Source organism: Equus quagga, chromosome 7 (assembly GCF_021613505.1).
Source record: "Equus quagga isolate Etosha38 chromosome 7, UCLA_HA_Equagga_1.0, whole genome shotgun sequence".
Lineage (NCBI taxonomy): Eukaryota > Metazoa > Chordata > Mammalia > Perissodactyla > Equidae > Equus > Equus quagga.
In genome coordinates this window covers 57,588,764-57,613,671 of record NC_060273.1, presented here as the reverse complement: position 1 = coordinate 57,613,671, position 24,908 = coordinate 57,588,764, and positions in this window count along the sequence as shown.

Below are 24,908 nucleotides of genomic sequence, written 5' to 3'. Positions count from 1 at the left end.
ATTGTTTTTCTACTGTCTACTATTTAAAGAAAATTTATTTGAAGTACAAGATACTGTAAATTTAAGATTACTCTGGGTTTTAACTTGCTTCCAAAAAATAGCAGTTCTTTTAAAGCAATCTAAATTTAAACTTTCCATAATCATAATAAACATTTCACTAAACTAATGTTATAATCAGAGTCATTTTATAACTTTTTCTGGAAAAGGGTAATTTGAGTAGTAACTGTTTTTCATAATATTGAAAATGCAGTCAATTTTTAGAATATAAAACACTCATCCACTTGGAGGATAAAGTGCTTTAGCATAGGTACTAAAACTGTTCATTTTTCCCCAACACAATGACGGTCTAAAATAAACCAGATTCTTCATCTAAGGCAGAACATATGCACAAGAAAATATTGCTTCAAAAGATACGAAGCCTTAAACCTATTTCCCAAGATGTGATTCCAAAGTGCAGCAGGAGGACTGTTGTTTTGGAATATGAAAGGGAGAGATAACTGATGGTTCTGATTAAAGATCATTTTGAATTCTCTCTTTTTTAATGGAGATGAAGAAAGCACATTTTGTATGGAGTTTTGTTTTGACTCAGCCTGCCATGAAGCTGTTTAAATCAAGTCTTATACCCACATTATTTCGATTGCCAAAAACATCAAACCAGCAACAAAGGAAAAGCTAACCTTGAATTTTCAGCTTGTATTTCAGCCTTGTAAACAAGTTACCATGGAGATGATACCCAAGTGAGCTAGAGGCTTGACTCAAAACAGCCACTGTGTGTGGACCGTCAGCACATATAACATGGCATCAGTGCTGTTCATGACAAAACCTGTATACATCCTGTGGTACTTAAAAGTTCTTCTGCAGAATGCCAGGTGAAAGCTTAAAATTTGTCAAAACTGTCATGGGTTCACTTAAAAGGCAACAAAATCCGGAAGGATAAACTAAGAATTGCGTGTATGAATATTATGAATTTGTTAACAAATTTAAATTTTTTGAAGATAGTGATTTGAGGTTGTATTCTCTGAGCCACTTAAGGAAGATGCAGGCCTAGAAGAAATCTTGACTATAGTTTTAAATTATTTTCTTGAGCAAATCATTTCTAAGAAGGCTAAGTTATATCTGACAAAAAAAGCAAAATAAGCGCTGTCATTATGGACCACAATTTCTCTCTTCCACTCTTTGTATGGGCTGCAATTGGATGGAAACTGCTAACAAAGTAAAGAACAAACACAGATTTTAATGGCTTAGGTATCATTTTCAAAAAATTTCAAAACTATGGAAAATATCATCCCTGTATTCGGGAACTACTTATACATATCCTTTCTTTCTCTAGAATTTTTTTTATTCTAGCTCCCCTGTGAAAATATACATAACTTTTGGATTACTAATTTATAAGATGTTTAAGAATTGCATAATATTTTGGCTTGAAAAATTCAAATATTTGCATTCTGCAGAATTTACAACCTTCAGATTTAGCTTAAGACATGCAGTTGATATCTACCTCTTTTTTCTTTTTTAATATCAAGATATATAAAAATGTGTTGTAAAAAACTTAATAGTCATCAAGAGACAAATGGCATATCCATTCTATGAAATACAATTTAGTAATTCAGAAACATTCAATGGTTCGATATATACTGTTATGCTCCAAGATGTAATAGATTTAATTATACATATGTGTGTATATGTACATAAAAATCATATCTAGTTATGGAATAAAATTATATATAATTATATTACAAGATGTAATTTTGAGTGAAAAAATAAGTTGCGTAATTATAGAGACACAATTATAACATTTATCTAAAAATTTTAAATTACCAAATAAAATAGTGTATACGTACATATATATGTATATAAATGCATAGAAAAAGATGTGGAAGACTATCAACCAAACTGATAAATTTAATGTTTATTTCTGGGTGGGCTAGGGGAAAGAGATATATTGGTAGAGTTGAAGAATAAAGGACTGCATTATAGGACATATTATATTATCTAAAAAGGTCTTTGGTCTTATTTATATTGGTTTTTTTTACAGTTAGAATTTATCCAGGTATTACTTAAGCAATTAATTTTCAAATCAAAGTGACTCTGTGAGCACTATTTGAAAGAACTCTAGTCTTTCCAATGAAATTGTTGTATCATTTAAAAAATGCTTATATATGTGATTTTAGTTTAGAATGGTGTTGTTTTATTCTATTATAATAAAAAAAGAACAGTTCCAGTGCTTTGACACTTAAAGTATGGCCCTCAGTTCTGTACAATCAGCATCATCTGGCAACTTATTAGATATGCAAAATATCTGTCCCCAACTTTAGACTGACTGACTGTGAATCTACATTTAAAAAGAAAAATCCCAAATGTTTCCTAGGCATATAAAGTTTAAGAACCACCGTTCTAGAGAATTCTCTCTGGCATGAGATTTGCTTGCTACCTTACCCAAAATGGTCATCTCCTCACCCTTCATGTCGTGTTATTTACTCCTGAAAATGAAATTAAGTTTTTTATTGATCATCTTTGTACGTCTAGATCAGGGACCTTCTGCTCCACTTATCCTTTTGTTTACAGTCTTTTCGTTTAAAAAGATAGACACTCTGTCATCTATACTCGTTTATTCCGGGATGAAATTAATTAACCTAACTTGAATTTAGGATTAGAGGCACACACAACTCTGAATATATCTCCATCAACCAGTGATCACTGAATGCTTATTGAGTGAAAGTGCCCCCCAGAGTAATTCATGTAAAATATCATTTGTATCCATGTAAGGCCACTGATGGTTTTGCCTGACGAGATTCAAATGGGCATTTGGGCAAGGTAAAGTGCTTTCAAATCAAATACCAATGGGAAACCTGGTTCACTTTACCATTCTTACAGAAATCATTAATGACATAGATCAGGTGTTCTCTACCTTGACAATACTGACATTTTGGGTCAGATAATTCTTTGTTGTAGAGACTGTCCTGTGCATTGTAGGATATTTAGTAGCATTTCTGGCCTTGACTCATTAGATGCCAGCAGCATCCCCCTTTCCAGGTGTGAAAAACAGAAATGTCCCCTCTTAGCACCACCCCCAGTTGAAAACAGCTACCATTGGTAAATGCTATTTCGTCTTTTGTCATCATATTGATATCATCTATAACTTGGAATTGACTTCCCCATCTTGGACATAAAGATGCTGGGAAAAGGCATATTAAGTAATATGTATTAACAAAACAATGCCTTCCAGGTTTCGCTCACTAGCTGCTTTCAAGGATTCCTTTTGCCTCTAAAATATTTGTGTCATTCTATCCACATTCTTTATCTGTTTCCTTACTTTCCTGCACATGCTCCCCTCCATTTTAATTTCCCTCATTACATTTCCTGCTCTCCTTTCCTTTCTCTTCTTGGTACATACCCATTTATCTTTTCGAATATAGTCATAGTTAATGGATTTTTACCAATATTGTTGTAGGTCTTATGTTTTAGTCTTCAAATTAGCATTTTTAGAAACACTAATATCTACCTCTACTAACAGAACAAAGAATGACAGCCCAGTAACATTGGAGATGACAGAAGGAGAAGCTGGTGCAAACTAAACTCCCCTAGAATACAATGAAATCAGCATATCTGAAAAGGATTAAAAATAATAAGTTTCAGGACAATTGCAAATGCTGTTTCACACTTTTGAATTAAAGATAAGGGAGTGAGAAATGGAATATCTACTCAAGGAGGTACCAAATTCTTCTGTTAGACTTGCCACATTTTCTTTTGCAAAATAAAGTATATAAAGCAAGCATTTTTATAGGTTATTGGTAGCATTAATGTGAAAAGTATAAGCTTTATTGCTAACCATTTGAGATGCAAGGAAGCTCTCTCTGCCACAGAAATTGGATGACCATGTGGGCTGACAGCTCCCTTGTGTTTTAAAATAATGCAAACAGTATTTTTTCACCCCAAACAAAATTGGTTAAAATTACATTTTCCCAAGTCATATGGAAATGGACTAATTTGTAACTTTCTAAAGCCAACACATTTATGCTTCAGAGATACATAATTTAGTAACAAACAGTAGACTGAATTTTGATCAGGTTTTAAAAATGGGTACAATAGCCTTCTCAGACTTCAAATGAGCTTAGAAAACTCTCTTGGTATTCTCTCCCTCATGAAATTGTAAGGGTAACATTCCCTTGAAGCTTTTTAGCAATATTCAGTTGAGAAAAAGTGAAAAGGTCTTGCATATTTGTATAATATGTAAAGGCTCCAATGATTAAAACAGCCTTCAGACTTAATAGCAAGCATTTTACTTTAAAGGCAATAATTCTCCAAGAACCTAGAGGAAAACCACGTTATTGTGCTTTTCTTTTTCGGAATTGATGGCTACATTATATAAGGTAAGTAAGGAAAAGCATAATAACAAGCAGTTCTGATAGGAAAAAAATGTTAATGGAAAATTTTTTTTCTTCTTTATTTTTTTAAGAAGAAAATATCTGTATTCTCAGCATTAAAAAACAAGAGGACCACCACATAATGTGCTAATCCTCTAACTAACAGCAAAATAGACACAGTGATTTTTATAGCAAAGACAACATTGATAGAGACTCTTCTATCTTCTTTCTAAATGATTTTATAGGATATAAACAGATTGACAAAGCAGGGATCAGCCACGCCACAAGATATTATTATTATTAACGTGATTCAAACAATCGACAGGAATAAAGCAACTACCTGATAGTATTACTGTGAGCTCTGGGCACCTGTTTTCCTCTGTTCCTTTTTCTTATAAATTTTGTTTACCTTTCAATGCACTTAATATTGAAGATTGAAGGCATATTTTTGTGTAATTCATAATCTTAATCTTTCTCTGCCAGTTAATTTTTTTCAAGTTATAATCATTCTTCTAGCTGCTGGGAAAAAATATCTATTGGTCAAAAAGGGTAAATTCATACTTATGCAATCATATATATTATTTTTAGACTTCATAAGTCTTAGAGTTTTATTTCCTTAAGTAAGATGAAAAAATACCAAATTGAGCAAATCCTCTGAAATTATTTTTATTTTCATTATTGCTCATGAGACTTCAGCAGGATTTGTGCTGTTCCATTTAATTATTAACGGGTGAGGAGTGATTGCAGAGATCCCACATGAATTGTCTTCCATGCTTCTTCCCTGATTCTCATTTTAAATGAGTAAACCTATTTAATGACAGGATTGCAATATTGGTTAACTGTGATTTTGATTCAGTAATTGTGCAGAAAATCTTATTTGCATATCTTTTCAAAATGCCAATTTAAAGTTCTGAAATGCTGACTGAAGTTGACCAGACTCTACATGGAAAAAAAATGCCATACATAGGACACATTAATCTCCAGATTATCTATCCATTACCCAATTGTGTAACCGGCACACCCAAAGTAGCATATTTGTTAGGAATAAACAATTGCAATGACTGCCAAAGGAAAAATTGAGAAATCCTTATCATTTGACTTTAATTATCAGATATAAACATCATAAAAAATGTATGTTTTTCTTTTGAGGCATTCAGAATGCATATTGCATTTATTTTTGGCTATTTACAGTGCTTTGCGAATGAGATAATTTATTTTCATAATAAGTCTATTAATTAGGTCAATGACAGAAACCACCTCAAAAGTGGCCTAAACAAAAAAAGGCAGGGTGGGCGGTGGGGGGAAGGATTGGTTCACTTGAAAAATCCCAGGATAGTGCTGACTTTGGCTTTCGCTATACCCACATCTGCAAATGTCATCACAAATATACCCCTCTCCACCCTTCAGTGTTCTTTTGTTTTGTTTTGTTTTTACCATTTTGGTTACATTCTAAGACAGACTTCCTCCAAGTTTGTCAACAACCAACTCCAAACTTCAATCTGGTAGACTAAGGAACACTGCTTTCCTGGAAGTCCCAGTATTGGCCCTAATTGTTCCTGAATACGCCCACATGCCAAACCATAACGCTCTAAGACAGCTCTCAAAAGTATAGGGTGGTGGGAAGTGCAATTTTGGCAATCTTTGGGGATATTTCTGGTTCCTAAAATTGTGGGGGAAGGTTGTCACTGGCATCGAGCTGGTAGAGGTCAGAGATGATGCTAAATATCCTACAATGCACAAAACAGCCCCACACTCTAAAACAAAGAGTTATCCAGCCCAAAATATCAATATAGTCAAGGTTAAGAAATCCTTCACTAAAAGTTGTGTCAGTTCCTGTTGGCCCACAATGAGTTGTAGACAGATAGGAGTAAGAGACATTTATCTAAGAAAACAATGCTGTAATTAGAAGAAAGGACAGTAAATGCTGATTAGGCAGCAACTCATGTCAACAAGAGGGAGTATTTTTTGCCTCTGAGCTATGAGTAAGAAAATGAAAACACATGTAAGAATCAAAATTTTTAATAATTAATTCTTACCTCAAATTTAATGGGAAAGTTGATTTTTCTGGGTTTTTATTAACTCATAATTTGTCCTTGACCTTGGTTGAGTTCCTGGGTGTTGGACAGTTTGCATTTTGCTAAGTTTATTTGAGTCAGAAATTCTGCACTATTAACATGTTAGTGGGTACCCTAAATTTCATATTTTGTAGAAAATACAAAGCATTTTTAATTACTCTATTTATAGATATTTTGTTGTCAGGTCAAATATTCTAGCTGAAAAGAATTTTATAATCAGAAGGGGAAAATTTTACTCAAGTGGCAAATTCTAGTTGTTTTCTTCCTCATTTTTTTTTAACTTGAGGATGGCATGCTAACTTATTTTCGTCTCATGTTAATTAAATTTAAAATGTTCACATGTTCATAAAATAGCTTATTGGAGTTAATAAGAGCTGAGTAAACTTTGCAGCACTTTGGATTTATTTGTTTAAATGACCTTGGGTAGTTTATTTTGCAATTATTCTTTGACTTGAAATATTCCTGTCTGAATATTTCGAAAATAAATGTTTGTTTCCCTTCCTTAGATACATTATTAATTATTTAAAGTCTTTTCTTTAAGGAAAAAATAACACTAATGCTAAAGGTTATTTGAAATGTTTCTTCTGTGTGTGTGTGTTCAAGAAAATCATTAAGCGGTTTTACGTAGCAGGAAAGGATTGATCCCAAGAATCAAGAACAAAAAGCAGAGAGAACACATCCTTCAAAAGCAAATGCTAAATTACTCTATGTTTTATGGTCAGATGTGTGCCCACATATATATGTGACCACCAGTCAGACCCTCAAGCTTGCCTCCAGGAAAGTTGAAAGAGTGCATCTCACAGGAGAGGAAAATGCATTTAAAATTACTGCCGCCATAAAATAAACTGACATAACCCAAAGCAACACATAATGGAGGGAAAAAATCCTTCTGGGGCTCTGTCTCTCTTTCAGCAAAGATTCTGACTTTCTGTTTTTATTTCTTGTCAGTGATCCTGGGTATGTTTAAAATGACATAAAATGCATTCATTATGCCCCCAGATTCCAACTGCTTCAGCCTTTCTTGCACATTCCTCCAGAAACTGCAGACTTCTGGAATAGAGAGCAGATGTAGCAGCGAAATGACAGCCCTTGTGGGATTTTTGGTGGCTTCAAAAAAATCTCCAAGCAATTTTCTCTATTGTATCATGCCTAAAAAGCAGCTTAATTCCTCTGTTATGATTAAAGTTGATTGATTGAATTGATCTGTGATGTATCCTGTTTCTCTAGTTTACAGAGATGCTCAGGAAGAGTGAGGAAGCTGTCTGAACAGGCTCCAAGTGCTTAATATATGCTGAGGTCCCACTTAACATTTATTATCTGTTATCGAAGGTAGGAGAAAAGCATGTAAATTATATGGATGTCTGATTCAAGGAAAGGGAAAGATAAATACTTATGCAGACGCTCAGTGATTTTCATCAACCATTTTCTAAAACATGCCCCATCTTTTTTTAGACTTATCAGTAACTTTGTAAGAAGCTTTTTCATTGCTGGGAAGTTAACCTGTTTTTACCTTACCATTGCTTACATTGGTAAAGAAATCTGAAAAACTTCAAGTCTGACTCTCAAAGTTGTTTGATAAATGTAATTTGCGATAAAATTAGGACGTTCACAAACGTAGGATACTTTAAAATTATTGTCTTCATGAATTTTTTTTTACAAAGGATTTTAAAAAAATTGGAGAGGCCAATCATTAGCAGATATTCCATTCAATTTTGGATGAGTGTCAAAATGAGGTGAGGCAATAGTTTTCAGTGTCTTGTGAGATACAGAATTTATGTAGATCTGTCACTAAATACACCAAAATTTTGATAAGAACACAATTTTTAATATGCAGAGAAAAGTTTAGATTAAAGCAGACTACGAATTGGCAAATTATAGCTTAATCTACTTTGAGGAGAAACCTTCCCCTTAACCAATTTAGAAATCCATTGACAATTTTTTGACTAACCTTTTTTGCTATTATGATATTTTTATTCATATGGAGGTCTAACCTAAAAATAGAATTAGCAGTAAACTTATAAAGGACAGAAATTTTTCAAGTTTTCTTTACTGCTAGGAAGCTCTTTAAGGAGCTGGCATCGTAGAAGCATATATCTGCTTAATTGCTTTTTCTTGTTCTCACAGGATCGAACACCTTTGTGAAAGAAACACTCAAACCTCCAGGTTTTAGTCTCAGCCACAGCTATTACACCTATAAACCAGATTTACGTGTAATATAGTGATAATACTAATTAAAATAATTCTAGCCACAACTAAAAGGACCCACAACTAAAAATATACAACTATGTACGGGGGGGGGGGCGGCTTTGGGGAGAAAAAGGAAAAATATAATCTTTAAAAAAATAAAATAAAATAATAATTCTAACTACACAAAGAATATCAGTACAACAGCTAACAACTGTGAGCTTTTTATGTGCCAATCACTGCCTGAAGCCCATTATAATTGTTATCTTATTTAATCTCGTAACAACCTATAAGGGTGATACCATCAACATCTCATTTTATAGATGAGGAAAGTAAGACACAAAGAGGTTAATTAATTTCCTCACTCTCAAGAATTTGCTTCCTCTCTCTCTCCCTGCCCACTGTGTCAAGTTTGAATTGGAGCATTGTTTGACTTTCACAGCACGTGGGATATTATGTGGCCAAAAACAAAAAGAAACACCCCCCCCCAAAGATTTCATTTTTTTATTTTACATTGCCTCAGAGCCACAACTACAAAGAGAAATGAATTCTGAATAGATGTACCTCTTTTTGTTTTTTGGGTTTTTTTGGTGAGGAAGATTGGCCCTGCATTAACATCTGTTACCTATCTTCCCCTTTTTGTTTGAAGAAGATTATCCCTGAGCTAACAACTGTGCCAGCCTTCCTCTGTTTTTTTGTACATGGGATGCTGCCACAGCATGGCTTGGTGAGCAGTGTGTAGGTCTGTGCCTGGGATCTGAAGCCACGAACCCTGGGCCAACGAAGCAGAGCACACAATCTTAACCACTATGCCACTGAGCCACCCCTAGATGTATGTCTTTTAAAGACTTTAGCTCTTTCCAATAACTCCCCTTCCCATTTTGTCCTTTCTACTCAAATTCAAATGTTTCAGATTCGGAATTAAATTAATCTTTGAACATAAGTGGCCACAATTTTTCTGAAAGCTGGCACTGTTAGTAGAAATAAAAGCAAAAAAAAAGAAGCATTTAGGATTTCCAGATATAGTATAAGACATTCTGTGAAATTTGGATTTCAGAGAAACAATGGAAAAATTGTAATATAAATATGTCCTGTGAAATATTTTGGACATATTTATACTATAAATTATTTTTTATGTATTTTAAATTCAAGTGTAACCATCTATCCTATATTTTTAATTACTATTTAATTGTATTCTAAATGTTAACTCTGGCAACACTATGTAATAGCATTACTAGTTTCCATTTCAGGCACATAAGTTTTTATTGTCGTTAATGTACTCTATCTGCTATTAAACATGCATTTATTTATATTAGACTTCTAGAATTGTGCTAAATATGATAGATGATAACCTACCCTGTCTAATGTGTGAACCCTTCTTCACCATCCTTGATAATCCTTTCCTCCTGCCTGCCTGCCTTTGTTCCTTCCTTCTCCCCTAAATTTAACACATTTCTTTATTATTCAAAATAAAATTTTGTATTCCATCTAAATGTTTTTAGGGATTAAACATTCCCAATTCTCCCCTTCCCCCAACAAAACTGTGTTTAATTTTTGTGATATCTTTCTTAGAATTCCTCGGCTCTTCCAAGTATGACACAGACTTAAAAGTCTCAGTAATTTTTCCCTTATTTTTTAAAGGGAGATTAAGGAATACTTGGCTTACTCTGGTTTTTTTTCAGTCCATTATTGGGAAGCTTTGCCCATATGAGCATGAGATCATTGCCATTACCATTGACACTTGCCTACGTGTCAGTATTATATCAGCATTTTACAGATAGGACAGCTTATTTTTTAAAAAACTGCATCAACAAAGCTCGATAGATGGTCCGATTCTATGGCTGACACCTATGGAAGCTATCAATGATTAACCACCATCCTTTTGACAAAAAAGGATATCAGTATCAAAAACATTGATTTCCTTCTCATTACATTGCCCGAAAGCTACTACCATTCAGATGTCCATACCCAAAATTACCTTCTGTTGCTCTCCTCAAATGGGAAAGAGCTTTCAGCAAGTGGAACTTATCAGGATGGAATATCCAGCGATCGTTTATGTGGTGGAACTATAAGGACAAGTTGAGGCAAGGGATAAGAACCTGACCATTGAGACAAGCCGCTAAGCAGATGATCATGGACTGATTATGCCCTCACAAACATGTTAAAGTGGCATGTTGGAGTGCTTTTGGCTGTAAGTAAAAGAAAATCTAGTTTCAGCAGGCTTAAACAAGGAGAAAATGTGTACATACTAATAGGAAATTGAAGACTGATTAATTCAATATCTCAACCATATCATTTACCAAATATCTTTTTTTTTATTTCCCACATACAAAATTTCAACTTTAAAGTGGGAATATATTTCTCAGAAGTGTTCCAGCAGACACTCTCTATCTGTTATAGGTCGGAAATGCTTATTATCCTTGCTTAAATCATACATTTAAGGAGGGTGAATTAGGTTGACTCATTTAGATCAATCAGAATTTAGAAAGTGATTATATCTGTGGTGACCACTTACGGGCAGTTACCTGGAAAAATTAGCCTTCTCTCATCAAGAAAAAAGGGGGTATTCAATCACAAGTGTTATTATACATGGTGTTGAGGATAAAGTGAACATGGTTAGTTTTCTAGAAAAACTTATTGGTAATGGTGAAACAATTGCAATAATTGCTTGGTCTTCAGATTGTTTACCTATAGAACACAGAAGGAGAACTCCCTCTGGCTTAACTGTAAACTAACTAGAATTCCTAACCTTTTTTTTTTTTTTTGAGAAATGCAGAAGTGGCAGCAGTTCTGTGACATTTTGCTTGGGGCAGAGTAGACTATCACATGGTCAGTGAGTGCCCCATTTATTAGGCAACGTCAAGTGTTCTCAGTCTCCAGCAGGTGAATTCATTGCCCAGCAAGCCTAAGGGCTTTGGACTAAATTCCAGCACTCTTGTTTTGCAGAAACTTAAACCCTTACTTGGGCACTATTCTAAGTCAAAACTTTTTTTTTTCTTCTCAAATCAGTGACAGGTTTCATTAGTATCAAATAGAAGCTATTGTGAGCTCTTAAAATACGCAGTACTGAAGCCATTAGGTACTGCTGCATTGTCAAAAGTATTTCACTTAAAAACAAATAGAACAAGTGGTCATTGAAAATTATTCTTTATGAAATAACTAGAATGGTCTTATTATTGATTCTTGTAGTTTTGGTACTCCTTCAGTGTTCTAAGAATATATAGGAGTTAAACCATTTTTATACTCTTATTTTCATTCTTTTAATGTGATTCTTCAATATACACTTGTCTTCAGTAAAATGCAGAGAATGCTGCGCCTGGATTCCTTCATAATTATTGTTTTATTGTCATTATTTTCAAATCTTAGTGGGACGGGTGGGTTCCTAGTGTGACTTTCAATGCAGTGAATTTGAAACTCAAGTGAAATCCATATTGTAATTTAATTTAATGACTTCATTTCGTTCTACAGCACCCTTTCCTTTTATGTTACAATATTGAAGACTGAGCATGTCTTAAATGCAAAAGGTTTGTCTCTTTTTTCTTGGTCAGCTTTATTGAGATATAATTCACATATCATAAAATTCACCCTTTAAAGTGTCAAAATAAATTATTTCTGGTATATTCACCGAGTTGTGCCACCATAACCATGATACATTTTAGAACATTTTATCACCAACAAAAGAAACTTCATAGTACCCATTAATAGTCACGTTCCATTTGCCCCCAACAGCCAAAGTCCCAGGCAACCAGTACTCTATTTCTGTCTCGATAGTTTATCCTATTCTGGCTACTTCATATAAATGGAATCATACAACCTATGATCTTTTGTGACTGGCTTCTTTCACATAGCATAATGCTTTCAAGATTCTTTCATTGTATAGCATGTATCAATCCTTCATTCCTTTTTATTGCCAAGCAATATTCTGCCTTATAGACATGATTTGGCTCTTTTTAACACATGCTTTTTCAAGGTAATTTAATTATACTTTAATATAAAGATGACAAAATATAAATTTTAAAAAAGATCGGAAAGTTTGAAATAAATTGTGCAATTTAGATTGATATCTACCCACCCTACCTATCCCACCTCATTGAAAAAAATGGGGCTGGGAAAACATATGCTGGAAATAGGGCACTTACAGATACAACATAATGGTATTATACTTTATCTTATTGAGATTATTAATGTCTGTCAATTTTTATCTTTTACTTGCTATCTGCTGCCCATAAGTGATACTTATCACAGGTATTTTGTGTGTGTGTGTGTGAGGAAGATTAGGTTCTGCTAATGATGTTTAGGCATCTGTTGCCAATGTCCCTCTCTTTGCTTGATGAAGAGTGGCCCTGAGCTAACATCTGTGCCAATCTTCCTCTCCTTTGTATATGGGATGCCGCCAAAACATGGCTTGGTAAGCAGTGTGTAGATCTATACGTGGGATCCAAACCCATGAACCCTGGGCTGCTGAAGCGGAGTGCACGAACTTAACCACTACACCACCAGGCTGGCCCCAATCACAGGTATTTTTAACAGAATGTATTTCACGTCTCAATTCCCTAAATTCCCATTCCCATAGAAAACAATTTATCAGTCTCTTTGTCTCTTCTAGCTATCCAGACTATAGCCATAGATCCATGCGTGTCCTTATAACAAATATATTTATTAAAGGTATATTCTTGAGTAATGGCTTCTTTGTTGTTGAGAAGAATTCTGTAGATAATCAAGAAATTAATTTTTCTCCCACTATCGTATATATGTGTAGCTATTTACTATAATCTCTCTCTGTCTCCAAGTAGGTGATTATATATGTGTGCAAATGTATTCTACATGCATATCCCCCAAGAATTGATGTATAATTTTAATGTGCCTCAGTATTCTAAATATACAGACATTATGTGTGTGTGTATATGACTATATCTGTAATTACATCAGAACATATGGTTGATTTGGAAAGTCTTTCAGCATTTATTTCTCTTTAAATGCGACACTAATAATTTACTCAATATACTAAAAAATGTGGCAAGAGCATCCTGACCCTTCTACTGATTTTGGATCAAGACAGAAAGCGAAAGTTAAGAGATATGTGTAATCTTTGGCAAAGTTATAGATTTTACTCTTTTGGAAATGTTTATTTTTAAATTGAAAACAGAATAGAAGAAAGATGCAAAGGGGTAAAAATTCCAAACTGTGAACTCTAAAGCTATTCAGAGAAGCTTTAAGTATTAGAAATAGATAGATAGGTAGATAGATAGATAGACAGACAGATGGAGTGTATGTATACATACATAGATATAGAGATCACAGCAGAGAATTGCCTCGAATTGAGACATGAATCCTCAGATAAAATATACTTCAGAAATCAAGCAGGAAAAATATAAATAAGTGTACACCTAGAAGCTTTATTTTTTAAACTGCAGTTCATACTATGGTAGATGATAATGCAGAGAAAATAAACTAAAAATACATATAAAATATGTTAAATATAGAAAAAAGTGCATGAAAAAAGAAAAAAGCTGCCTAATGCTACTACAGTAGAGCATGATAATATTTACCTCACGTTTTAGAACAGAAAAAATATTATATGCCTTGCTTGTTAAAATATAAAAAATGGCATCAGGAATATAAACACCAAATTATTAATAGAGGCTACTTCCAGGGAGAAACAAAGAGTGATAGGATTAGGGAGGTGTTCATAGAGGACTTGAATTTCATCTGTAATACAACTCTTATACTTTAAAAAAAATATTGGCAAATTGTGAAAATATGAAATCTTGGTGGTTGCATATAACAGTTTATCATTCTTTATCATGTTTTACGTTTGAAAATTTTATTAGGAGCAAAATCCTAGAAAAAACTATATGGACTTTGGAGCAGTCTTTCCAAATTGTGGTATTTTAGACCAGCCGTTTAACCGTTCTGTGGCTCCAGTTCCTTACCTGTAAAATGGTCACGCTAATTACGCATACTTGACAAGAGCATTATTGTGAGGGTTATTATGCTATAACACATAATAGTAAACACTTAGTAAATATTAGTCCAAGTCATCCTTACCAAGTAATAGAATTAAACTGTTTATTATGCATGTAGCACCATGAGATGCCTAACCAACCAACCAACAAGTAGGAAGTAAAACCTTACCTGAAAATGACATGAAGAGTCATTTGAGTAGGGCAAGATTTACGTGCATTACATAGTTAAATAAAACAATAAGACAATTAGCGATCATTGCCAAAGTATTACATGATATGGGGTATATTCTATGTTAGAGAACAAATGCTTGTGTCTGCCAAAAATTCCTATGTTAAATCCTAGTCCTTAATATAAGGGTATTAGGATGTGGGGCCTTTGAGAGATGATTAGGTCATGAAGGCGGAGTCCTCATGGATGGGATTAGTTCTTTTATAAAAGAGACCCTGAGGGCTCTTTTGCCCCTTTCACTATGTGAGGACACAGTGAAAAGATGGCCATCTATGAACCAGGAAGGAGAGGCCTCACCAGACATTGAATCTATCTGCTCATTCATCTTGGACTTCCCAGGCTTTGAGAGAAAAATTTCTTTTGTTTATAAGCCACCTGGTATTCTATTATAATAGCCTGTATGGACTAAGGCACTATATGAACAAAATGGATCTCTCCTTTCCCCCTGTTTATTTAAAACAAAACAAAACAAAAACTTATGTATTCTTTTATGGATTGAGCCTATAAATTCTTTTTTTTCTGCATGATATATGAAACGTGAAAAGATATAGGATGCCTATCACATCTATTGTCTTAATTGCATGCCATTTATCTTAGTTTTGTTGAATAACTGTTCTCCCTCCTTGGGACTAACATTTCATAAAGGTAGCTTAGCACATGAAATCCTACAGCATTTGTTCATCATGAACAAATGCCTGCTTATGAATTCTTGTCTCAGAAGCTAATTTAATTGGTGAATTCCAACTACTATTGCTTATTTCACACTTCAGTAGGTAAAGATGCATTAATAATCGAAGTTTCAAACTGTAATTAACATTAGCTTTAGGCTCCTGACAATGAAATGATTACATTTTAATATATGGGTTGATAAACAAAGTTAATCTAACATTTGAATAAACAGCAAAAATAACTTACATTTACTCTTTCTCTGCAAATTGATACATGCATTTGCCTGTTATAAAGCATGAGGAATAAGTGTGTCAAAGAGAAAGCTTATAGACTGTCAATACAATACCTAAACCATCAGTGCACCAAACTGAATTTGAGACATTTCAACAAAAACATTATTTTTCTAGTAAAAATTTTAAAAGATGTTTTTGTGCCTGGCTTGATTTCCTTTCACAGTATTCTGTATTACTTAGTTATGATTTTGTCTCTTATTTTACTCTGTTCTTAACTGAATTGATTATTTTATAAAGATCCCCGAATGATGAATTTGTATGCTGACATCTTGTTCTTAATCATAGCACACCATATTGTCCCAATGCTTTTGCCTGGTATTATATTACCTTTATGTTGAGAAAGATTACATTCATGAAATAATGTCAGCTCAATGAGGGACAATATAGTCTTGACTTGATCCTTTATTGTGTGATATTTTCTGGATCTTTCTAGCATATATTTTTTTTAAATAACAGTACTTAAAATAGCACAAAATCTAGTAACTGAGGTTGCTAATTTTGGTACTTTAACATCCTCAAACACTTCACGTCTTCAGATGCACAAGAATAAGGAAAAAAAATAACTCTCTTTTCCAGAGGAATTGATTGCTCAGAACTCCAAAATGCATCAGTTGTTTTGAAATGTCCAAATGTGCACATTTTATGATTATTAAAGACTAGGATGGCCTTTTAAACAAGCTCAGAGAAAAAGAATGAGGTAACCAAAAACGTGGATTAAATACCTACTCTTATCTCAGATGTCAGACTTTAGAGCTAAGAAAAGAGACTTCTTATTTCTCAAATCAGATTTTAATCATTATGAGAGCAAGCTCAAAGTCACCTATGGTTTTCGAAATCTGTGTTCTTTGCTTTCTGGTAGTAGCTAGAATTCTGTATCACATTGGGACTTAAGAAACTAATCAGGCATCTAATATTTCTCAGAGACTCAATGGAGACTTTAGCAAAGGTCCTTTTATTTAATCCTAATAATAAACTTGTAAAATGAATAATACCTTATATTCCAACCAAAAAAAAAAAAAAAAAAACCCACGAAGTTTCAGAGAAGTTCAGAGGCAGGATCTGAAGATATTTTTTTTATTGCAAAACAAGTGTTGTTTGTATGACACCAGATTTTCAACTGCCAAAGAAATTACATGTGGTTTATAAAGATATATATACTATGTGCCCATCCCTCTTTTAAATGCTTTATATGGATAATTAGATGTTTCAAACGAGTACTCTGAAGTCCAGAGAAGTTAAACTCATCCAGGTCTCACAAGTACAAAAGTGATTGAGACCTTGATTATTTGGCTCCAGATATGTGTTGTTATTAACCACATCATCTTATCTTTTACCAACAAAGCATTTGGAGAAGGCACACATCTCGCTTTTCTTTAAATACGTTATTATTGTTATGTCTAAAGTTATGACTGAGAGCATAATAAGAAGAGTCTTCCTTCTTCATCCCAAGATGATACTAATGTGCACTAGAAGTGACTGAGATGATTTCTTCTTCTTTATTTTTATCTTTTTTGCTTTATTCTAGTTATGATGATTGCATAATATCAGTTTCAATATTACACTCTTTCAGATCTCTTATCCATTAAGTATCAGATTTATCTCTTTTGTTAACTTTTAAGATAATCTAACCAGATGGCATTAAGAATACATTAATTAAATTAAGAGTTATAATAAAGCTATACAATATTTTTTTTATCCCCAGGAAGACTTAACATTTCATTCTCTTTCTTCTATTTGTGTTCAATAATCCCAAATGTCATGAATAATTACATGCAGTTATTTAAAAAAGATTCTCTGTTGAGATAGAAATTCTACCAGATGCTATTGTAATCACTGTTTCTTACAGTTTAAATTTTAGACAATTGTTTGGAGACAAATTAAAAGAAAATGGACATTTGTTGTATTGAAGCTACTTGTTATGTGTTATACTTGTGTTGTGATATCTAGTGTTATGTGCCAACTGTTTTTCTTCAATCTTCATACTTGGTAACTGGAAATAATTTTAAACAAAATAAATCTTGGTTGTTAGTCTTAATGACTAACCAGAAATATTTTAAATATTTGATGAGACTGTGGCATGAAAATGCTATGTCCTGTCATAGTAAAAGTACTGTTTTAACCGTGAAATACCATATTTATTTCATGAATAAAACAACCAAATGTGAGATTCACATGACATTCCTACCTTGACCTTCTTGCCTAGGTCTTGAGATTGCCATGATAAAGACTAAATTGCCAAGTGCTAATTCTCCAATGTTGTTCCAGAGAATCTTACATTTTATAATATCTCAGACTCACCTGAAGATGGTGTTAAAAAATAAAAACTCTCAGGCCTCACTCCCAGAGATTCTGAATTAGTGGGATTGGGACAGGACCTCTTATTTTCAACAAGCACCCCCTTCTCCTGCTCCCAGTGCTTTTGCTAATGCAGGTAATCCACAACTCCAATTTTGAGAAATATACATAAGATCCTGAGGATAGCTGTGAATCAGGATTACACAAGGAGTGATTTGAGCATTTGCATGCCAAGCACATGGATATAGGCATAGAATTCCACACCAGATTTCTGCAGCACATCCCTGAATGAAAACCACTGGTCCACGATATTGAAGTCACTCATGAGCATCATCAGAGAGACAAACTCTTTCTTCATCCAGCTCTTCACCCCCCTCCTCCTTCCTCTCTCTCTTTCTTTTTCTTTCATTTTTTCTAGGACTGTCTTGTTTAACAGTGCCTCATTGCTATTTTGGGGGGTTGTTTTTTGCATGAGATTCTAGAGAACACACTAACATCCCCCATGTTTATATAAACAATCATTGATGGTAGAATTGACAGGATCTTGAATGCTATTTTTTTTAATTTGGCACAACACTTATATAAGACAAGTGGCCTTTTGTCATTAATTCAGAGAACAGTCAGTACAGTATTAATATTCAGGATAGTCGATTCATGGGATGCATTTTTCAGGCAGCAAAGATTATAACAAAATTATGAATCCAATCTCCAACTCCTACCCTCCCCACCAGTGAAACTACACTATGAATGGAAAAGGGCACCTATTCTCATTATGATCTTTAGACTGTCATCATCAGGGCTAATTCTAATGTCACACTATGGATGATGAGTAGTTGAAATCCAATTTGAATGCATAATACCACATTTAATTTACACCACCACCTGTCAATAAGAAATAGACTGAGGCATATCTTCTGAAATATCCATAGGGAATATTCAATTATAATTAATCTTCGTATTTTTGTTAAATCTTTGTCCTGAAATGGATTGTTTGTGCCATTTCTTATTCTTGTAACAATCTGTCACTAGAAAGAATTTGAATTTTAATCTAATATTCTCTGAGAACTACAATAGAGGATGTTTCTTTTAATCTCCTCAGCACTACTATTGCTTGTCTATTTCATTTCTTTTCCATAGGTTAATTATGACTAAGGTTATGATCTTTGTGCAGGTGTAGGATACTTTGGCAGACTGCGGAAAATGATTTTCCACAAGCCATCTTGAATACAATATATGGCAAATGGGAAATTTCACTTTTTCTAACTTAATATTAATGAGAACAAAAAGAATAATTTGAGTTCAAGTGATGCAACTGAGAGCATACGAATTCATGCTATCATGTGCATAACTGATAAAACTACTTTTAAGCAAGAAACTGCTATATATAACCTAAAAACCATAAAAATAACTTGTGTTACCTCTAAACAGTATAAGATTGAGAAAATAGCTTTTCTAGAAAATTAGACACTCAATTTAGAAATGTATCTTCTTGAGTCAATTTATTGACAGTGGGGAAAATTTGCTTATTGTTCTTGACTCTCTTTTCATCACAATTTGTAAAATTAATGAGACTACAGCACTTTCCTAGCCTATATACTGTAGAAGTACATCAAAGGCTATCATGACTCTCCACTCCTGAGAGAACAAGACTGAAAGAGCAGGGACTTTGCTCACGTTTTAAGAAGCATGTCTTCATAGGTACAAAGCAGGAGGTCAGTGTGAATCAACTCTTTTGAAGGGAGTAGGCTGGGATTTGCAAGCAGCCAGGTTTGGCAGACACAAGCATGACCACATCCTTGCTCTGGCACTGTGTGCGCTTGAGCAAGCTATAGACTTTTCTGAGCCTTAGCTGTTCTGATTTCTTAAACGTAAAGTAGGAATAATAATACCAAGTACAGAGAATGGTATAGGGTTTAAATGTGATGATGAACCTAACACCAAGGAAGCACTCAGAAAAGGGCAGCTAATATTTTATTTCTGTTACAAATATTTTAATTCTACTTCCGTAAAATGATTGGATTAGTTCTTTTAAGTGTTGTTGAAGGGGAATGGGAAAGAGAGAGAGAAATTTGGAATTCTTTCCACTCCTGATTTTCAGTGAGCCTGTATATTCTTTTCTTTTTTTAAAAAAATAAAAATCTTATAAAATCCATACAATACAAAGAAAGAAATTCCAGCCTAAACCTGAATAAGAATGAAGGATCCAGATTCTGGATCAACCCAAATTTGTACATAAAGTATCGGACTGACCACCAAAAATAGTTGGTGCTATTTATGTATTAAAAAATAAAGTGAGTTGTTTCAAAAATCACTAAAACAACACCTAAAATATGGTATACAACCAGTAAATGTTAGCTCAATATGATTATTTTAAAATATACTTTTGATAAGGTGAATTTTAAAATGCAAATTTAACTTTGTTTAGGGAAAAATATGCCTAACTATAAACAACTGATAATCTGTTTTCCTCTCAAAAAGAAAGGGAATATTGTCAAGCTTTTATAGTCATTTGCTTTGAATGTGTTCTTATTCAAAGAAGAATTTGAATGGTGCAGTACTTTTACAGAAATAAATGAATAAGTGACATGTGATACTCAAATGACAAACTCTATCAAGTAAAAGTTGAAACTTTGTAACACTTAACAAGAGACGGTAGCAGAGCATGTGTGGTTTCAACATGTGTTGGAGGCCGATTGGCTTGTGTTTGCATGCTAGCTCCACTTCTTACAAGTTATTGCCTGTGCCTCAGTCCCCTGATTTGTAAAATGTGAAAAACCACTTCTTTATTCCTAGGTTTGTTATGAGGATTTAATGAGTTCTTATTTGTAAAACATTTGAAGTAGAAACTGGCACATAATAAGTGCTGTGTTAGTAACTATTAAGTAAAAGAAATACATTTATCTTTATATTGTATATTCTTTCTCCTAAAACAGAAATAATCGTTTTCCCCATGATACAAACGTGTCCTTTCATACTCAGAGCAAAGGTCATCATTTGACTCTATTTCAAGAAATAATGAATGACTACTTAGGATTCTAAGTGTAAATATTCCTATTTTATTCTTCATGAAAATTCTATAAGGCATGGACTCTTATCCCCATTTTATAGAGGAGGAATGAGTGACTGATGAGTAAAACATTTTGTTCTAGACATTGTGCTGTAATCATATTCAAGCGTGGTATCACCTTTTGCCCTGAGGCCACATTATTATGATGACAGGTGAATTTCTATCCCCAGATTTAGCAATCCTGAGGATTAAGTTCATGAAAGGGAGCTTCAGTTTCATAGGAGAAGTTAATTCACCTCATGCTTCTCCTATGATGACAGGTATGACCTCACCCTACAACCTGCAAAGGCTGTGGTGGCCACACATGGTCTGTTCCAACGTTTTTGTTCCTCTGGGGGCTCAAATTACAGTTACTACATTATAGTCACATAATGGATGGGAAATATAAGGCCATTTAGATGTTAGATATTTATATTAAATTGATCAAAGGCAAACACTTATCAGTTTTTTGCCGATAACAATCAAAGGAGATAAAAATGAAGATGGCTTTGGTTTCCTGAGATCTTTTTCAACCACTTGTAAGGATTTGAGTTTAATTCTTTTTTTTTTTTTTAATCTTGAGAACAGGTTTGAATTTTTCCCTTTGCATCATTGTATACTGCATTTTTGTCACATATCTTAACCTTCCTTCTTCGAACAGGATGCTTCTTTAAGGGAGTGTGTGATTTTCATTTTGAGTAGCTAATTTATTTATCAGTCTTACCTGTAGATAACTTGTGACAGAGACAAGCTGCACACAGAGGAAGCAGACCCTTCTGTTCCCAAGGTGATTCATGTTTACTGACGCTAACCTGTTTCTTTCTATATTCGCTTTTCTTAAACCTGTCACCCAGCAAAAGAAGACATCCTGCTATTTGCTTTTCATTTCTTTTTTTTTCATTTTAAATGACTAGTAGGAACTTCTTAATTAGAAACAAATAACAAGTATAAAAGACTGACAGTATGTGTTTCTTGATAAAGTAAGTTGGCAATACAGGAAAATCAAACACATATTCTACACAAAGAATGCAGATGTAAAAACGATTCAATTATACTTAAGCTTAATAAGTCAAAATATATTTTAATATTTACTATATAGCATGCAACCTGCATTTAAAGAATTAATGATTGATAGTAATAAAGGACATAATGACAAATGTGAATTAAGCTTTATAACAGTTGCATATTATAAATGTTTATTATTAGCTTCATTTTTAGGCATTGAACATTAACTACAAGAGGTATTATTGGATAAATGCAATGTTTATGAAGAATAAAATTTGGAAATAAATATAGTATATCCACTTAAACAACTTGACACATTTTAAATGAAAAGCTCACCTTTTTGAGACTCATGGAATTTATCTGTAATCTGTTCTTAAGGAAGTTCTGTCTTTGAGCTACTTTTCATGCAGTACATCTTTGTCTGTGAGCATAGATAAAACTTTTTTTTATTAACTTTTAAATATTCATTAATTTTAAACAAATATATCTACATCAAATACATTTTTAATGGAACCTCTTTAAGTATCTTAAATACCTGAAAAATTGATTTTGTGCTCGTTTCCTATAATTCAATGGAGGTTTCAAATGAACATTTGATATAGAATATCCAGCAAAATTTATAAACTTCTATAACTAGGAAATCAAAAGGCAAGAATCCTGAATTTTGTGTGATAATTATGACAGGAAATTCCTTCCAATACTATAGAATTCCATAACGTCCCAGTCAATTCTTCAGCATTGCTTCAGGGGAAAAGTTGATCACGAACAGAATCAGATTCTATCTTGACAGAAAGCTTTCTTATAAATCTAACCCATTAATCAGATTGCTAAACCTATAAACAATAGAAGGGCACTTCTATTAAGACGTTATACATGGTCTTTTATCATTTTAAACCTAATATGGCATTCTATATACAAAATAGAATGTTAATCCTTAGCTCCCAATTTATCAAACCTGTCTATCTCCCAGCCTTGTCATCTTAGAAAATGGTATCACCCTTTGCCCATTTGCTCAGGGTAAAAATATAGATTATCCTTGATTTCTTTCACCCTCATACTATCAGTATGCTGTACAGATTCTATTTTTAAAATGTATGCTAGATCTTACTACTTCTCACTGTATCCACCATAATGCTAGTTCAACCCACCATCATTACTTGCAGGCAATATTGCAGTAGCATCCAAACACATATCTATACTTGTAATCTGAACTCCTAACATCTATTTTCTATAGGGTAGCTAGAATGATTTTTAAAATAATTGAAACAAATCATGTTTCTTCTCTACTTGAAATCTACCCTATAGCTCTATTATAATAATAATGAAATCTAAATTCCTTATCATGGCCCAGTAGGACTTACATTATATAACCTGTCCTAGATCTCTGGATACTTCTTACCTTACTCTTTACACAACATTTACCTTTTAAGTTCATTCTTATCTTAGGACCTCTGCACTCACATTTCCAGCCTGCCTGGGAAATCCTTCCCCATCATCTTTGCATAGCTTACTTCTTCGGTATGTTCAAGTCTCTGTTCAAAAATTATCTCTACTTGGGGCTGGCCCGGTGGCACAGCAGTTAAGTGCACACGTCCCCCTTCGGCAGCCCGGGGTTCGCAGGCCTGGATGCTGGGTGTGGACATGGCACCACTTGGCACGCCATGCTGTGGTAGGCGTCCCACATATAAAAGTAGAGGAAGGTGGGCACGGATGTTAGCTCAGTGCCAATCTTCCTCAGAAACAAGAGGAGGATTGGCAGCAGTTACCTCAGGGCTAATCTTCCTCAAAAAAAAAAAAAAATCATCTCTACAGAGGGAGATGCCCTCTGCCCATTATTTCCAAAGGTCTGCTCGTAAATCGGCTCTCAGAGAAAGAGAGGGAGCTCTGATTTGTAGCGTTTGCCAATTTCCATGGTATACATACTCCCTCCTCATCCCCATGGCTGATTTCAGGCTACCAGTGATTTAAAAACTTACTTATAAAATTCCTGAATATTTCACAGTAGGCTCCCTTGAGCCAGTACAAGCTGGCTCCAGCATAACACTGAATCTAAAATAGCCAACTCCCCTACCGTCCTCATGCATCCTTATCCTCTATGTTACTTTATTTTTCTCTTATTTGTACTGCCTGAAATTATGAGTTTGTTTGCCTATTTTCTGTTTCTCCTTGAGAATATAAATGCCATTAGAGCAGGGAACTTCTCTGTCTCATTCACTACTATATCCTTAATATCCAGAACAATCACTGGAACATGGTAGACAGTTTATAATCATTTGATGAACAAATGAGTCAAGTCTATGTACTATTCTCAGTGTCCCTCAAGAAAGCTGGAGTCTAGAGCTTATGCCTTCGAATTCTTCATGGCCATGTCTCCTTTTTGCCCTCTTCAAATAAGGGATAATCTGGGAAGAAATTCTCCTATGTTTTAAGGGAGCAGAGGAGGAAAGGAAGTTCTAACCACTTACCGAAACCTGAGCTCATGTGAAAGCTCTTTGTTATACAGATAAAAATCACTGCAACTGTTTTTTTGAATTTTACTTTTGCATCTGGTTGAAACACCGCTAAATGACTTGGTGTTTAGATTTGTATGATCTGACCCAGTTTTCATTACTTAAAGCCTACCAATAGTTCACACTTGCTCACTTAAATCTGATGACAGTTAGCTTATCACATCCATAATTATCCTCTCTATAATAGTTACATAGAAAGAGAATCTCCTTAACAAATAAAGGACATTTTGAAACCATTTTCTGCAAAGCCAACTCCAGTTTGACAATAAGTT